Source organism: Eleutherodactylus coqui, unplaced genomic scaffold (assembly GCF_035609145.1).
Source record: "Eleutherodactylus coqui strain aEleCoq1 unplaced genomic scaffold, aEleCoq1.hap1 HAP1_SCAFFOLD_24, whole genome shotgun sequence".
NCBI classification, from domain to species: Eukaryota; Metazoa; Chordata; class Amphibia; order Anura; family Eleutherodactylidae; genus Eleutherodactylus; species Eleutherodactylus coqui.
The window spans coordinates 2,055,242-2,069,190 of NW_027102295.1; positions in this window are offsets into that span (position 1 = coordinate 2,055,242).

Below are 13,949 nucleotides of genomic sequence, written 5' to 3' on the forward strand. Positions count from 1 at the left end.
AAAGCAGATAACATTGGTATTAGAAATAACATTTCCTTTGTGAGAAGACATTCATTCTTACAATTTGTCAATTACACTCAACTCGTTTAGCAGTGTTTAACCCCTTAGTGACCACCCCATAGTCCTGGCCCGCTGGGCTTTATCCCAGAGGAGGTAAAAACATGCTTCCTTCAGGGATTAAAGCCCTGCAGGCTCTGGACATGACAGCTCCATGCTGTCAAGTACCCCCCACCCCAGCGATCGCATTAAAGGCAATGTAAAGTTTAAAAAAGTTAGTTTTAGCTCCCCTTAATGGATCAGATCTCAGGATACTCACCATCCTTCGCGATGTCCCCCGGCGTTCTGGTCCTGCAGGACCTGGCGTCTGTGCATGCGCGCCAGACATAATTACGTCACACGAATGCGCACAGGGCCGGGAGGCCTGGGAAATTTAAAAACTCCCTGCTCTCGGCTAGTATGAGTAGCCGAGAACACGGAGTTGTCACTGGGAGCCGCTGTATGTGGTCCCCAGTCACATGATCGCTGTTATCCAATGGATAACAGTGATCATGTAAAAAAATTTTAAAAAAGAAAAAAAGTTTGTTTCATCTTTCCTCATGGATCATATCTGTGAGGGCAGATGAAATTACGTCCATAAGGCCCCCGGCTTTATCTGCGGACTTTATCTGGCTTCTGTGCACACGAATGGGTATGTTACTAAACACAAGACAAATACTGGTATCCATTTTGGGGTGCAAATCCTCATTTTCATGTGCACTGTAGAAAAAAAAATGTATTTTAAAATGACATATTTTCAAAATTATGAAATTTCATTTTTTCCCCTCAAAATTGTATTAACTTCTGAAAAGAAACTGTGGGATCAAAATACTCATGACACCCATGACAGTGAATATATTAAGATGTGTATTTTTTTAAAATAGGGTCATTTGTGGGGGTGTCTATAATTCTGACACTTATGAGCCTTTGCAATCTTGGCTTGGTGTAGGAAAACAAAGTATTCCTCAAAATGTTAATTAATGTTAAATTTGTACATCTGCTAAATCGCGTGTGTAAAAAAAAAAAAAAAAAAAAAAAAGAGAGAGAAAAAAAAGGTTTTCAAATGTGAGTCCAGAATAGAGTAAACGGATGGAAATATATATCTTATCAAGCATGTGTACGGTATGTTTGAGACATTGCAATTGAAAATAAGAAAAAATTACAACTTTTTTTTCCAATTTTGGCGCTTTAAATAAATTATACACAAATTCTGTCGGTCTAATTTCTAAATAAAGTACAACACGTGGCGAAAAAACAATGTCAGAATCACCTGGATATGCAAAAGCTTTACAGAGTAATAATAATTTATGTTAAAGTGACACATGTCAGATTTCCAAAATTTGGTCTGGTCATTAAGGCGCAAACTGGCTTGGTCACTAAGGGGTTAATAGATTACACAAAGTCCTTGAATAGAAGGGTTGTACCAGTAATATATATGGCCTTAAAGCAACCTTCCGGTCCTGAAACAAAATTTTTCTTGGTACCAGACGCCGGCGTTCATTTTACCTGCTGCTCTTCTTTTCCAGCTTCTTGCTACAAATTCACCAATTGATGGGCCCTTTTTAGTTCTCGGAGATGGTCACATAGGTTCCCTAACTATCTGATGCACATGGTGTAGTGTCGGTGCATAGGTACTCTGAGGCGCTCCACATTGCTTTGATTGGGCAGCAATGCTTACATGAGAAATCTGCAACCGTGGTGGTGTGCACGGAGTAGTGACAGGAGCTGTACCAGCATCTTGAAAGACTGAAGGGGGGCTAGGAACTATTAGATCCAGGGGAGAAAGCTGTGAAAGGAGAGCCGCAGGTTATATTACTTCCCTCTCCGGTGCCTTTTGAAAAGTCAAACAGTTTTGTAGTTTATAGTTTTTATAGCTGTTCCCTGGTTACCAGATAACATCCATTTAATAGGGCTAATGCCACGGGAAGTTAGGTGACTGCTGTGGTGTCGCTGCTCATTCTATCGGCGTTGGTACTCTCATTCTGAACACCGTGATGCCAGCAATTCGGGAACGCGGATGAAGAGCAGGGTAGTGTGATAGAAGTGCAGCGCTCCCATTGATTTCAATGGTAGTGAAGCCTCCCCTGCACGCTGATGACAATGTCCTGCTGCACTGACATCCACAGAATAGATCATCAGTTGAAAGAAGGCCAGAATACCCCTTTAATCAAGAATTAAGATACAGAGGTTGGGCTGCCTAGCATTCTATCCAGGTGCTGGGAATAGGATCAATGCTATCCTGTGTACTTGGGAAAACCTTTCTTAGGCCTCATGCAGATTTTTTATGCGGATTTCCGCAGCGGATGCACTGCGAGTCATTAAATTGATTTTTTTATTGCTTGCAGGAGATCGCGGATTGCGTTTTTTTTCCCACGCAGATGCTCTTCGGATCATCCGTGTGGAACAAATCCGCAGCCCCACCTCCCAGCCTTTCCGCCACCTCCCGAATAGATTATAACCTTTAAATCTGCAAATGTATTTGTGGATGCACTGCGGATCGTAAGCTCCCATAGAGATGAATGGAGCCACATCCGCGGTAAAATGGAGCATGCTGCGATTTATTATCCCCCAAATCAAATTGAAAATCCGCTGATGTTAAATGAAGTGCAGATGCCCAATGCTTCCCTATGGGCGGCTTGATTTGCAGATCTCACACACAGATGCCACGCGTAGATTCAGCAAATCAAATCCACCCGTGGACATTGGGCCTTAGGTTTAAAAATAAAAACTGAATCTACTTGCTGTTGATGGGATCAGAGCTGTTCTGGCAATGTATACACGGCTCTGTCAGAGCTGGGTTATTACAGACTATTGCAGGATATTTCTCTGTCAATGACCTGCATGTTTCATTTGCATTTCCTGTCTTTATCCAAAAAATCTTTTTTTTTTTCTTCTAGTTTTATGTTCGTTAATCTTGTCCAATGTATGATGAAATAGTATTTTAATTTATTTCAGTTTCTCACTTTTTGAGATGTTTGCTTTCAGTGATTTAAAGCATTTATGTTTACATCTAGATCTACACCTGATAATGTCCAAGCGTTGTCCAGCTTTGGTACAACCCATGAAGTTTGACATGTTCAAGGCAAGTTTTTCAGCCATTGCAATGTAACAAATTTCCACACTCACTGATGGCAAGCAGAGATCTGCAAAATAGAATTAAAATGGAGCAATTAAAGCAGAAGGGATGTTAGAAAGCTGCAAAGCTATTTTACTATTGTACATTCATGAGTATTGGAGAGATACTTGCAGAGGCATGATTCTGGGTGGGGAGACCTCTGAGCGCCTGCCCGCCAGGTGATTTAGTCAAATGAACCATAATCCAGCCATCGCTTCAGATCGTCCGACCCTCTGAACGCTACCCATGGTTGCCATGTCTTGTAGTATGCTTCCCAAGTTTTGGGGTCATCGGCTCCCAGTTCATCAAATCTCATGAGGGTGTGGAGTTCCTCCACCCACATGCCCCTAGTGGGAACGGTTGAAGAGCGCTAGAGCCTTAGGATAAGTCTTCTCACCGCTAGTATGAAATGTTTTAGAAGGCATAATTTGGTGGCTCTCATGCTGTCCGGGAACAGCGAGAGCAGGGCTAATTTCGGTGTCATAATCACTCTTGAGTGGTTGATGTGATTTATATAGGGTTGTCACTAGAGATGAGCGAGCACCAAAATGCTCGGGTGCTCGTTGCTCGAGTGGAACTTTCCGCGATGCTCGAGGGTTTGTTTCGAGTAATGAACCCCATTGAAGTCAATGGGCGACTCGAGCATTTTTGTATATCGCTGATGCTCTCTAAGGTTTTCATTGGTGAAAATCTGCAAAACCCAAGAAAGTGCTGGAAACGACACAGAAATGGAGCAGAGGCGTCACGGAGGACGGTGGTACGATCGGCTGTGTACTCCCTCACCATCTTCTTACAGTGCTCCCTCCGACTCAGCCTGGACTTGGGAGGTGTGAGACAGTCTTGCTGGGGAGCCATAAAGCTGGCAAAGGCCTTGGAGAGTGTTCCCCTGCCTGCGCTGAACATGCTGCCTGATCTCCGCGCCTCCCCTTCTACGTGGCCCTCGGAACTGCACCTTCTGCCACTAGCGCTGTCAGATGGGAAGTTTACCATCAGTTTGTCCACCAGGGCCCTGTGGTATTGCATCACTCTCAAACCCCTTTCCTCTTCGGGAATGAGAGTGGAAAGGTTCTCCTTACACTTTGGGTCAAGCAGTGTGTACACCCAGTAATCCGTAGTGGCCAGAATGCGTCTAACACGAGGGTCACGAGAAAGGCATGCTAACATAAAGTCAGCCATGTGTGCCAGGGTACCTGGATGCAACATATGGCTGTCCTCACTAGGACGATCACTTTGAGTATCCTCCTCCGGCCATGCACGCTGAATGGAAGAGAGGCAAGCTGCATGGGCACCCTCTGCAGTGGGCCCAGCTGTCTCTTCCTCCTCAGGCTCCTCCCCCTCCTCCTCCTCTTCCACGCGCTGAGATATAGACATGAGGGTGCTCTGACTATCCAGCGACATACTGTCTTCCCCCGCCTCCGTTTCTGCCCGCAAAGCATCAGCCTTTATGCTTTGCAGGGAACTTCTCAACAGGCATAGCAGGAGAATGGTGACGCTAATGATTTGATTACAGCATCGCCGCTCACCATCAGGGTGGACTCCTCAAAGTTTCCAAGGACCTGGCAGATATCTGCCATCCAGGCCCACTCCTCTAAAGAATTGAGGAGGCTGACTCCCACTACGCCGCCCATGTTGGAGTTGGTATTCCACTATAGCTCTACGCTGCTCATAGAGCCTGGCCAACATGTGGAGCGTAGAGTTCCACCGTGTGAGCACGTCGCACAGCAGTCGGTGCACTGGCAGATTAAACTGATGTTGCAGGGTCCGCAGGGTGGCAGCATCCGTGTTGGACTTGCGGAAATGTGCGCTGACCCGGCGCACCTTTCCGAGCAGGTCTGAAAAGTGTGGGTAGCTTTTCAGAAAGCGCTGAACCACCAAATTAAAGACGTGGGCCAGGGATGGCACGTGCGTGAGGCTGCCAAGCTGCAGAGCCGCCACCAGGTTACGGCCGTTGTCACACACGACCATGCCCAGTTGGAGGCTCAGCAGTGAAAGCCAGCGGTCGGTCTGCTCTGTCAGACCCTGCAGCAGTTCGTGGGCCGTGGGCCTCTTCTCTCCTAAGCGGAGTAGTTTCAGCACGGCCTGCTGACGCTTGCCCACCGCTGTGCTGCCACGCCGCGCGACACCGACTGCTGGCGACGTGCTGCTGCTGACACATCTTGATTGCGAGACAGAGGTTGCATAGGAGGAGGAGGAGGGTGGTTTAGTGGAGGAAGCCTACACCGCCGCAGATACCAGCACCGAGCTGGGGCCCGCAATTCTGGGGGTGGGTAGGAAGTGAGCGGTCCCAGCCTCCACTAAATTCACCCAATGTGCCGTCAGGGAGATATAGTGGCCCTGCCCGCCTGTGCTTGTCCACGTGTCCGTTGTTAAGTGGACCTTGGCAGTAACCGCGTTGGTAACGTTGTCGTGCAGGGCTGGGACGGCACATCGGGAAAAGTAGTGGCGACTGGGAACCGAGTAGCGCAGGGCTGCCGCCGCCATCATGTTTTTGAAAGCCTCCGTTTCCACAAGCCTATACAGCAGCATCTCCAGGCTGATCAATTTGGCTATGTGCACGTTTAACGCTGGAGCGTGCGGGTGCGTGGCGGCGTACTTGCGCTTGCGCTCAAACAGTTGCGCTAGCGACGGCTGGACGGAGCGCTGAGAGACATTGCTGGATGGGGCCGAGGACAGCAGAGGTGAGGGTGTGGGTGCAGGCCGGGAGACGGTAGTGCCTGTGTCCTGAGAGGGGGGTTGGATCTCAGTGGCAGGTCGGGGCACAGGGGGAGAGGCAGTGGTGCAAACCGGAGGCGGTGAGCGGCCTTCGTCCCACCTTGTGGGGTGCTTGGCCATCATATGCCTGCGCATGCTAGTGGTGGTGGCTCCCCGGCTGATCTTATCGCGACAAACCTTGCATACCACAGTTCGTCGGTCGTCTGCACTCTCAGTGAAAAACTGCCACACTTTTGAAACAGTTGGTGGATTATTCGGTCTGGCCCTGCCTCTACCCTTGGCCACCGCACTGCCTCTTCCAACCTGCCCTGCTGCTGCACTTGCCTCCCCCTCTGAAGACCTGTCCTCAGTAGGCTTAGCAAACCAGGTGGGGTCAGTCACCTCATCGTCCAGCTGCTCTTCCTCCGAATCCTCTGTGCGCTCCTCCCTCGGACTTACTGCCCTTACTACTACCTCACTGATAGACAACTGTGTCTCATCATCATCATCGTCCTCCTCACCCACTGAAAGCTCTTGAGACAGTTGCCGGAAGTCCCCAGTCTCCTCACCCGGACCCCGGGAACTTTCCAAAGTTGGGCATTGGTCATGAGAAACTCCTCAGGTGTTAGAGGATCCATTTTTTCGCACTCAAGGCCGGGACCCGAGAACAGTTCCTGGGAGCCTGCCTGCTCTTCTGAATGTGTCATTTGCTGGGAGGGAGGAGGCTGGGAGAAGGGAGGAGCAGCAGCGAGAGCATTCAGGCGTAGAAGACTGGGTGGTGACGGTGGATAGTTTGCTGGATGCACTTTCTGCCATCCACGACAGGACCTGCTCACGCTGCTCAGTTTCTAATAAAGGTCTACCGCGTGGACCCATTAATTGTGAGATGAATCTGGGGACCCCAGAAACTTGCCTCTCTCCTAATCCCGCAGCAGTCAGCTGCGATACGCCTGAACCAAGAGCTCGGCCTGTGCCCACACCCTGACTTGGGCCTCCGCGTCTTCGCGCGCGTCCACGTCCTCTAGGCCTACCCCTACCCCTCAGCATGGTGTATTACGAGTAGAGCAGAAACAGAACGCTGTAATTAATTGTGCCGCTTATTGGCCTGTGGTTGGAGGCTGACTTCGCTTACGGAACGCACAACAGAGCCAGGAAACAATTATGCGCAAGCCTGTAGTGAGACCTAGGTGCGTATGACTGAGCTACTGGAATTCACAGGGCAGAACCAGTCAAGTGGCAAAAGGCTAGTGGTAGGCCTTAAGTATTTTGCTTCAATTTTTTAAAATGGTGAGGTGAAAAACCAGACAGACACCGTATGCAGCGTATATATGTATACTCTTTCCCTCTGGCGGGATGACGGCGATCATGTAACGGACACAGCAGAGCCAGGAAACAATTATGCGCAAGCCTGCTTTAACGCTTAGCTGGGTAATAATGAGCGACTACTACCCCCAGCAGACACGCAGTAAACTGAAGACGGTCACAGGCAGCCCAAATATAGTATTTTTTTCCAATTTTTGGGAAAAAGCCCACTGCCTATATAGCCTGTATATGGATTTCCCTGTTGGAGGATGACTGTGGGTATTGAAAGCACAGTGCAGCCAGAAAGAATTATGCGCAAGGCTGGGTATTAATGAGCGACTACTACCCCCAGCAGACACGCAGTAAACTGTAGACGGTCACAGGCTTAGCTGGGTAATAATGAGCGACTACTACCCCCAGCGCACACGCAGTAAACTGAAGACGGTCACAGACAGCCCAAATATAGTATTTTTTTCCAATTTTTGGGAAAAAGCCCACTACCTATATAGCCTGTATATGGATTTCCCTGTTGGAGGATGACTGTGGTTATTGAAAGCACAGTGCAGCCAGAAAACATTATGCGCAAGGCTGCAGTAACACCTAGCTGGGTAATAGTGAGTGACTACTACCCCCAGCAGACACGCAGTAAACTGAACACGGTCACAGGCAGCCCAAAGATTTATTTTTTCCAATTTTTTTGAAAAAGCCCACTGCCTATATAGCCAGTATATCTCTTTCCCTGTACCACTGTCCCTGCCTCACCAGTACTGCCCCTATACTCAGTAAAATGACTGCAGACTGAGGACGCTATGGTCTGCACGCCCGATATACAAAAAAAAAAAATGTGCAAAACTGCTAAAAGCAGCCTCAACAGTACTGCACACGGTCAGATGTGGCCCTAAGAAGGACCGTTGGGGTTTTTGAAGACGAAGATAACAGCCTAACACTCTCCCTATAGCAGCTACAGCAGGACGGCACTTTCCCTAATGTCTCTCAGCGTGCATCTGTGGCGAGCCGCGGCCGGCCCCAGTTTATATACTCGGGTGTCACCTGATCTCCCCAGCCACTCACTGCAGGGGGGTGAGATAGGGCTGGAACTTCACAGGAGGAAGTTCTAATGCCTTCCCTGTGTTTCTATTGGCCAGAAAAGGGCGCAAACTTTTCTGGGAAGAAAATGGAAGTGACTCGAACACCGCGTGGTCCTCGTCTCGAGTAACGAGCATCTCGAGTACCCTAATACTCGAATGAGCATCAAGCTCGGATGAGTACGCTCGCTCATCTCTAGTTGTCACCCCTTCCCATAGGTCCGCTACTGGCCGGCAGTCCCACCAAATGTGGGTCATTGTACCTCGGCTCCCACTGCATTTCCAGCACGCAGGGAAGAACTGGTGAAAGATCCTCTGTAGGTGGTCCGGGGTCCTATACCACCTTGAGACTATCTTATAGTTGAGGTCTTGTATTTTGCCAGCTGTGGATAGTGCCCAGATTTTACACTAGTCCTCCCCCCGTAATGTTTTCTCCCAACTCCCGTTCCCAGGCCTCCCTATAATTCAGAGTCTCATCCTCCGTCTCCCGATCCAGCAACATTTTATATAACGTGGAGATCATATGCCTCTGATTTAGACTTGACAAACAGAGTTGCTCATACTCAGTCAGGGGTGCCGTCAGATTTTCTTTCGGGATCAGCGTGCTCACAAACCCTCTCAGCTGAAGATATTGCAACCAGAATCCTGGCTGCGGTGGAGACTGGTTTAAGATCTCCATCATGGGTTTCAGTCCCGTTTGCGTCACTACGTCCCTCAATCTAGGGATTGGGTCCGCAGGAATAGCCAGAAGGCCCTTCTGATTTGTAGTAGCTTCAAAGAGGGGATTTGCTAAGAGCAGAGTTAGGGGGCCTGGGGCTGTAACCAGCCTATATTGAGGGGCGAAACTCGCCCATGCCTTAAATAGTTGGAGGCTGAAGGGGGAGATTTGGGTATAGACTTGATCCATTTTGGCAGAATCCAGGGAGCTCTGTATAGGCCATCTGTTTCGCCTGTGTGGTCTATATCCACCCATAGCTTTGAGTTTCTGCTTTTTGAGGATGTCAAGTACGCAGTTTGCTATGTTAGCTTTTTGGTAGAGGGAGAAGTCCGGTAGGCCCAGGCCCCCCTTCTCTTTTCTCCTCTTTAGCAATGAGTATCTCAGGCGCGGTTTGCGTCCTTTCCAAACAAAGTTGGAGATTAGAGATCGGATTTTTTTCAGGTATGTTCTTGGGAGCCCAATGGGAATTGTTTGACAAAGATACAGGAAACGGGGCAGTACATCCATTTTAATTACCTTGGGGTAGAGCGTTCCAGAGGATGGGTGCTGCTCTGGTGAAGTCCTGTAGGCGAGCATGTGAGGTTCGTACTACAGGGGTGTTTAGTCTGAGTGTGTTAGCCGATCGGAGTGAGCAGGCTGGGTGGTGTACTGACAGAAGAGAGGCGATGTATGCTGGTGCAGCGCCATGCAGAGCTTTGTGAGTGAGGTAGAGGAGTTTAAATTTAGTTCTGCAGTGGATGGGCAGCCAATGCAGCGACTGGCATAATGCAGAGGCGTCTGAGTAACGACTGGATAGAGAAATGGGCCTAGCTGCTGCATTTAGTATGGATTGGAGTGGAGCAAGTCATAAATGACACAATACATTTTTTCAGCGGTCGGTACGATTACAACTGTAACAAAAACATAATTTTTTAGATTTTTCCACTTTTGCACAATAGACACTCTTTTCTTTTGGAAATTATAATTATTTTTCAATCGTTCCATTGTCGCAGCTATGTGAGGTATTGTTGTTTTGCGTCACGAGCTGTAGCTTTTATTTTTCCCATTTTAGGGTACATATAGCTTTTTGGATCGCTTTTATTGCGTCTTTTTGAAGGTAAAATGAATAAATAAGCCTTTAAAGGGGTTGTCCCGCGGCAGCAAGTGGGTCTATACACTTCTGTATGGCCATAATAATGCACTTTGTAATGTACATTGTGCATTAATTATGAGCCATACAGAAGTTATAAAAAGTTTTTCACTTACCTAATCCGTTGCTAGCGTCCTCGTTTCCATGGAGCCGTCTAATTTTCGCCGTCTAATGGCCAAATTAGACGCGCTTGCGCAGTCCGGGTCTTCTTCTCTTCTCAATGGGGCTCCGTGTAGCTCCGCCCTGTCACGTGCCGATTCCAGCCAATCAGGAGGCTGGAATCGGCAATGGACCGCACAGAAGAGCTGCGGTCCACGGAGGAAGAAGATCCCGGCGGCCATCTTCAACCGGTAAGTATAGAAGTCACCGGAGCGCGGGGATTCAGGTAAGCGCTGTGCTGTTGTTTTTTTAAGTCCCTGCATCGGGGTTGTCTCGCGCCAAAAGGGGGGGGGGGGGGGGGGGGGGGTTGAAAAAAAAAAAACCCGTTTCGGCGCGGGACAACCCCTTTAATCTTTTTTTCTTATTTTCAACAGTTTTTGCTGCACAGGATTACTGTGCTCAAATTATAGCACAGATCGTTACGGACACAATGATACCACACGTGCGTTTTTGTTTCTTACGTTTTTTCATATAAATAGGGGGTTGTGGGTTTTTTTTTCTATTTTTTAATGTTTTTCGTTTTACACTATTTAGTTTTTTTACACTATTTAGGTCCTCAGGAACTTGATCCATTGCAGCTATGATCGCTGTGGTAAGGCATTGCAGGACTTCTGTCCTGCAATGCCTTATCGCTGGTTAAAGCGATCATAGGCAATGGCAAAGCAGGACGCCTGTAGCTAACGTCATGTTGCCATGGCAACTCGTCGGCTCTCCTCGATTAAATCGGGGGGGGGGATCCAATGACATCACAGGGAGTGAGCTCCCTCTGTGAACCCTTTATAAACCTCGATCTACAAAGATTGCAGCGTGTATGGGGTTAACAGCATGGGTCGCTGTCCCAATGCACCCCTACTATCAGTAATAGCTGGCGCCCGCTGCCGGATACCGCAGGATCTCTTCAGATCCCGCGAGTTCCATATGACGTAAGGTTACGTCATGTTGCCTTAAGTACCAGCCTGCAAAGATGTAACCTTAAGTCATGTGGCGAGAAGGGGTTAAAAGAGGTTATGCCAACATGCACAATCCCATTCAAAATGATGATTTCCTCAGGCTCAACTCTTGTCACCCCCATTAAAAGCTGGTAATGCGAGGGAAAGCTGCTGCTAGTGAGATATTTCCACTGCAGGGAAAATGTGGTATTACAGGATGGACTTTCACATGACTGGTTTGTTCCGGCCAGTGAACCTTGTCTTTTGACATTCATGAGCCTTAATATGAAGAGGGGATGCCATCTCGGCACAATGCTTTCATTCAATAAATTGAGCTAATTGATTTGTACGTAAGAATGTCCACATTTGTGTTTTTATGTTTTTGTTTTTTTAATTTGCAGAAGACTTTCGCTTCCTCTGTACACATGACAAGGGCTTTGGCTGCAAAGGAAGCAGCTTCCATAGAGTTATCCCTCAATTCATGTGTCAGGGAGGTGACTTCACCAATCACAATGGCACAGGCGGAAAATCCATCTATGGACGGAAATTTGATGATGAGAACCTCATTCTAAAATACACAGGTGCAGGTGGGTAAGCTTATTTTGATAGATTTCACTAGCAGAGGTGTTTCCTAAATCATCACTTCAAGACCTTCATACTTATACCGCAGTTATCAAGACTATAATACGAAGTATCTAATAAAACTTAACCTTTATTAACAAACCATACAAATTTGTAATACGAAACACAAAGTCCCATAAACACTTAGGAGCCTAGTTACTTAAACTGTTGCCTTATACTCTGATCAAAGTAAACTATGAGCTGACTCGATGAGATAAATGTATTAAGAGGAACGTGCCTCTTAATATATTTGTGGCAATTGGCAGTACCTCCATGTGCCAGACTAACCCCCAAGCTAGTGTAGGTTTCAGCTACTCTGGTAGGCTATGGATGGCCATGCCTCCTAAAGCTAGACCACAACCACTTCTAAAAAAGTGCATCAAACCTAAAGCCCCTGAAAAGTCATAATTTTATATGTACCAACATTGCAACCTTTGTATTGCAGAAATTTGGCATACATAACTTAATAGACATGTCCCAATTTGTACAACATATGTCTCACTGTATATAGTCAATGATAAAGAAGAATTTTACCAAAATTGACTAGTAATGTCATTCAGGGTCACTTGCGGATCCTTCAGTCTGCAGCAATTGAAACATCCCTATACTAGGTCAGTATTTTAGGCGGTTTAGTTTTTCAATTCTAAGGTTCTGTCTTTGTACAGGGTTACTCTCTATGGCAAATTCTGGTCAAAATACAAATGGATCACAGTTCTTCATCACATGTGACAAGACAGACTGGCTTGATGGGAAACATGTTGTGTTTGGAGAGGTGATGGAGGGAATGGATGTTGTATGACAGATGGAAGTAAGTATTTGCAAACTTACCCCATGAATTCTCTTAAATGTATCTATAATTCAATGTTCTTAAATGGCAAAGATGGATGGAGCCCAATAAGAAACCTCTTCCCTTATTCAGAAGAAACTTTCTCTTTCTTGAAGGAGAGAAAAGGAAAAACAATCACTGCTGTGATAAGAAGTGCTTGATAATTCAAGCAGTCTAGTTTTCCACATAAACTCGGTCCTCTAACCATCAACAGAATCCAATTTATTCTATATTATATATTGTGTGTACAGGGTGCTTCACTTGAAGTGCAACCCAGTAACATTGTAATATTTGTGTTCGAAACAATGTCACGAGTGAACTCATCAGTCCTCACAGAGCATGTTGAAAGTGGCCACCGCTACCCTCCAAGCACTGCTGAACCCGGCACTCTGTAGTCAAGTGTGCTGCAACATGCCCACATCAATGGTGGCAATTTCATATCTAATGTTCTTCAGTGCGAGGTTTATTGACAAACCGTTAACCCTTTTGGTGGCCCACAGGGAAAAGTCTGCTGGGGTAGGGTCCAGTGATCTGTGGGACAACCCACCTTCGAGTTGATTCTGTCCCCCAAGAAAGAATGAACTTCCATCATGTTGTGGTTGGACATGTGACAAGTTGCCTCTCATTAATCCATTCAGATGGGTTGTCTATCCAGGGATTATTCCAATTGCTAGATTAGAGTCAGGGAGAAAATATTTTCCTCCAAATGGGGAAAATTGGCTTCTAACTCATTGTTTGTTTTTTTTCCCCCTTCCTTCCTCTGGATCAACGTGTGTGTTTGTGTGAGAGAAGTAATAGGTGGAACCGAATGGAATGGAGTGTTTTTTTTGTAGATAGCTGTTGACGCGTTTAGACCCAACGGTTATCACTCAAAATATGGCTTTTGAGCAATAATCTTTGTGTCTAAATGGGCATTTACTGTAAGATAGTTTGGATAAATGAGACCCACCTACTTGGAAATGTGAACTGCACACCAGCAGTTGAACGATACACCCATGGCATGAGACAGAGCAAGGGTCATTAATAAACTCTAGACTCCTGAACATGGTTACAGTTCTACACAAATAAGTTGGAATAAGGGTTACGCTTCCAGTGAAACACCCTGTATAATATATGTGAGTGCATATAAGATAGTGTGTGTGTGTGTAAAATATATACATGCAGATGTAGCAAACAATCTGTACTGTGCATGTCTGACGGTGAGCTGACAGAGCCAGCCGGTTTAAGGCCTCATGTCCATGAGCACGCATAGAATCCGAGTGCAGAATCCCACAGCCATAAGGCTAAAAATGACATTTTCTCACCTATCCGGACGCGGCACAACTCTTTCATCATGGC